The sequence below is a fragment of the Dioscorea cayenensis genome, chromosome 12 (assembly GCF_009730915.1).
Source record: "Dioscorea cayenensis subsp. rotundata cultivar TDr96_F1 chromosome 12, TDr96_F1_v2_PseudoChromosome.rev07_lg8_w22 25.fasta, whole genome shotgun sequence".
NCBI classification, from domain to species: Eukaryota; Viridiplantae; Streptophyta; class Magnoliopsida; order Dioscoreales; family Dioscoreaceae; genus Dioscorea; species Dioscorea cayenensis.
Window position 1 is genome coordinate 8973681 of NC_052482.1, and position 4631 is coordinate 8978311.

The 4631-nt window shown below is 43.3% G+C and overlaps 1 non-coding gene across 1 annotated transcript; it reads left to right on the forward strand.

Annotated features, from left to right (window-relative positions):
- Positions 1-581: 581 nt before the first annotated feature.
- On the forward strand, positions 582-688 carry LOC120274275. The gene has a single exon (XR_005540805.1). It is a non-coding gene; the product is annotated as a small nucleolar RNA R71 (small nucleolar RNA).
- Positions 689-4631: the final 3943 nt, after the last annotated feature.

Below are 4631 nucleotides of genomic sequence, written 5' to 3' on the forward strand. Positions count from 1 at the left end.
ATCTAGTCAAGTGCTTCTCTAAGTCACTCATTCGGGTTTCCAAACCTGAGACTTTGTTTTCCACCCTAGGGGCTTGTTGTTGTTGAAAACCCGGTGGCCCCATGGTCTTTTGTGGACCCTGCTTACTTCATGAGAAATTGGGATGATTCTTCCAACCCGGATTATAGGTATTGCTATATGGGTTTCCTTGAGGTCTCATGCCATTACCCACAAAAACAACATTCTCCACCGAAGAAACATCACCAATAGAGATCGGGCAATCGGAGGGAGCATGTCCTCCACCACACCCGGTGTAATTAGTCACGGCCGCCACTCTATTTGAAGTTAGAAGATCTAACTTCTTACTCAAATTTTCCACTTGAGCCGCCAATGAACTTACCGCATCTATTTCATGGAGACTGGCCATTTTCTTTTTCTCCCTAGCATTCCATTGGTAGCTGTTTAACCCCATTTCTTCAATTAACTGACGGGCCTTATTGGGGGTCTTGCTACCTAAGGTACCTCTTGCTGCCGCATCCAAGAGTTCCCTTGTACTCGGGTTCAAACCATTGTAAAAGGTCTGAACAATCATCCACTCTGGGAATCCGTGTTGCGAGTACTTTCTCAAGAGCTCCTTGAACCTTTCCCATGTCTCAAATAGAGACTCCAATTCCAAATGAACAAAGGATGAGATCTTATTCCTAAGCTTTGCTGATTTCCGGGATGGAAATAATGGGCCAGAAAAGCTTCTACCATCTCCTCCCTCGTAGTAATTGATGCTCTAGGTAATGAGTGTAGCCACTGCTTCGCTCTCCCCTTAGGGAAAATGGGAAGGCTCGCAACTTGATTACATCATCCGTCACCCCGTTTATCTTCAGCATATCACACACCTTTAGAAAACTCTCTATATGACTGTTTGGATCTTCATCGGCCAAACCATTGAATTGTGCGGATTGCTGCAACATGTGGATGAATGCAGACTTCAGTTCGAAGTTCTGAGCTGTAATCGGGGGACGCATAATACTCGACTGTGTCCCCAACACTGAAGGTCTGGCATAGTCGGATAGTGTTCGCTGTTGCTCATTCTGTTCTGCCATGTTTTCAGATTCTTCCACTTCCAAATCAGCTAAATTAGACTGTCCTTGCACAGACTCTTTCCCTTTTTTTCTAAGTGTATGTTCAAGCTCAGGATCCCCTTCAACCAATATTGAGGGATTTCCTCAGGTCATAACCTGGAGCTGCACTCAAAAGAAAGAAAAAAAAGTTAGAATGATGATAGAATAGGAAGATATGAAATAGGATGTATGGTAATATGACTAAGAGAACAAAGTGCAAAGTATCTCTAAATGACTACTCCCGGTAACGGTGCCAAAATCTTGACAGGATCCCCTTGCGTATATCCCGCAAGTGCACAGGTTTGCCGAAGTAATAATCTCTGATGAGCGGGTATCGAATCCACAGGAAGTAGGGATTAAAAACACTTAATCCGCTTCTTAGCTATGTGAAAGATCAATAGTGATAAGTGTGACAGTGATTCAATTCTTAAGAGTAAAAAGAACAAGTAAGAGAGCACGCGTAAAGGAGAAGGTAAGGCAATTGATAAAGATGGGGTACTCGGGTAATGCTCCGCCTAGGACAATTGTTCAAGTGCAAGAACCCTCTATTATGTTTCCTATTAGATATTAAGATCACCTCAACGCTTCACTCCGTTACACGCGCAACTAACCCCAGCGAGGATCATCCCTTATACCATTCACTCTATTATGGCCACAAAGAACTCGAGGAATGGAGGTAGAATCTATCACGTCGGAGGGGAAAGGGGATGCTCCTATAACTCTCGACTCACCCTCTCAACCCTCTCCAACCTAGCTTTGTCTAACGCTCGTGGTGTGTCACTCACTCACAAGGTTACCAACAAGAACTCTCAACCCTAGTGTCACTCTAGGGGAAATGTCCATACAATCAAGCATTCAAGGTTGGAACTCACAATAACATCAATTAATTGAAAGCATAATAAATAGATTCATTGAAACAAATACATCCTAGGGTTCACAAATACCTAAGTACCCACTAGGGATTTAGCTCTCCATAGAGCTAAGTACCCACTAGCGATTTAGCTCTCCAAAGAAATATAATGTAAAAGCAATGAATCCATAGAGAAACCCCCTCGATAGTCATGTCGATGGTCTTGTGGAAAGTCCTTTACTCGTCGTCCAAGGATTCCCTTGTCCGGTATAGGATACGCCTCGACGGAAGCTTCCCTACCAACATTCTTCCTCAGGAATGACGATGTCGGAGCCATAGAACCTCTCCAAAACCCTTGCCAATACCCCTCGAAACCCTAGCCAAAACCCTCTCTTAAGTTGTGGAAAAGATGGAGAAAAGAATCCTAAAATCGAGGCTGAAATCGGCTTTAAATAGGGCTTGAATCGGGCATCCACATGGTCCTGTGGATTCTTCACACACCCCTGTGGAATTTCCACACGGCCGTGTGTGATAAGTGCTTGGTGAGATGAATGCGAAGCATTCTTTCCTTATGTTGAGTATTACTTTTCTCGGGCTTTTACATTAATATGTGTGATTTTATGTTACTTTTATGCAGGTAGGGTTGTGAAACCAATTATGAAGGAAAGAAGCCAATGTGGATAATAATGCACCGATTTTGGAGGAAATCTTGCAAAAGTTCAAACGTGAAGACATAGGTCGGGTGTGAGATGCTAGAGTGTGTGCCAACCTCCTCGTATTCTAGTTAACACATCCATTTGGAGGTGCACAAGGGCAGTCACGCTCGAGCATTCTGACTTATGCACATAGAACAAGAGCTCCACCAACTTGTCTATCATTGAAGAAGCAAGTGATCCACGATGTGAACGTGTGCCCGTTTGTGTTACCCCGATGAAAGTATGGATTCGGGAAGTTATTCAAACTGGATATTGTAGTAGAGCACTATAGTAAAGTACTGTAGCAGCACTGTTCACAGCCGCCTGAGAAAACAGGAATTCAGAGAATCCACATGGGCGTGTGGAAATTATACACGCCCGTGTGGAAATTCCACATGGGTGTGTAAAATTATCCAGGCCCGTGTGGTTACCCGATTCCAGCCCTATTTAAAGCTATTTCAGCCCCGATTTTAGTATTCTTTTCTCCATCTTTTCCCCAACTTGAGAGGGGGTTTCGGCTAGGGTTTCGAGGGGTATCGGCTAGGGTTTTGGAGAGGTTCTACGGCTCCGACATCGTAATTCCTGAAGAAGAAGATTGGTAGGGGAGCTTCCGTCGAGGCGTATCCTATACCGGATGAGGGAATCCTTGGACGACGAGTAGAGGACTTTCCACAAGATCATCAACATGACTATCAAGGGGGTTTCTTTACGGATTCATTGCTTTTACATTCTATTTCTTTGATTGTACTTAGCTCCATGGAGAGCTAAACCCCTAGTGGGTACTTGGGTATTTGTCAACCCTAGGATGTATTTGTTTCATTGAATTTCTTTATTATACTTTCAATTAATTGATGTTTATTGTGAGTTCCAACCTTGAATGCTTGATTGTATGAACATTTCCCCTAGAGTGACACTAGGGTTGAGAGTTCTTGTTGGTAACCTTGTGAGTGAGCGACACACCACGAGCGTTAGACAAAGCTAGGTTGGAGAGGGTTGAGAGGGTGAGTCGAGAGGTACAGGAGCATCCCCTTTCCCCTCCAACGTGATAGATTCTACCTCCGTTCCTTGAGTTCTTTGCGGCCATAGAGCTCATTGTGGTTAGTTGCGCGTGAAACGGAGTGAAGTGTTGAGGTGATCTTAGTATCTAGGGCTTAATCGTGGTTAGGGACCTTTCACCTGGACCAAAGGGTTAGGTCTATAATTAGGAAGAGATTTATCACTTGGAATCCCTAGAGCTCATTGCAACTCTACACGAGTGCGAGGTTGAGAGGTTATCTAATCTTTCTTCCGGGACATGTGTACAGTTAGGCATAATTAACCTTAGATTTGGGACTATGTACTTAAGGATTTCCACGACTCACCATTGCATTGGTTATGAAGCATAATAGAGGGTTCTTGCACTTGAAACAATTATCCTAGGTGGAGCATTACCCGAGTACCCCATCTTTATCGATTGCCTTACCTCATTCTTTACTCGTTCTCTCTTACTTGTTATTTTTACTCTTGAGAATTGAATCACTGTCACACTTATCACTATTGATCTTTGACATAGCTAAGAAGCGGATTAAGTGTTTTTAATCCCTACTCCCTGTGGATTCGATACCCGCTCATCTTGGATTATTATTTTGACAAACCCGTGCACTTGCGGGATATACGCGAGGGGATCTTGTCAAGTTTTTGGCGCCGTTGCCGGGGAGTAGGCGTTTAGAGATACTTTGCACTTTGTTTTCTTCGCTATTTCACCATTCATTCTATTTCATATCTTCTTATTCTATCATTGTTCTGACTTTTCCTTATTTCTTTTTGATTGCAGAAAATGATTAACATGTTTAAGTATTTTGACACTATCATGAGAATGGTTGAACACGTGGAGCATAAAGTTCAAACAGTTGCATTGCATAACATACCGTGTTATTCTCATCATGAGCAGTGTACAACTCAACAGCCAGTAGAAGAATCAGTTGAGGAGTATATCGCCAGGATTCAAGGGCA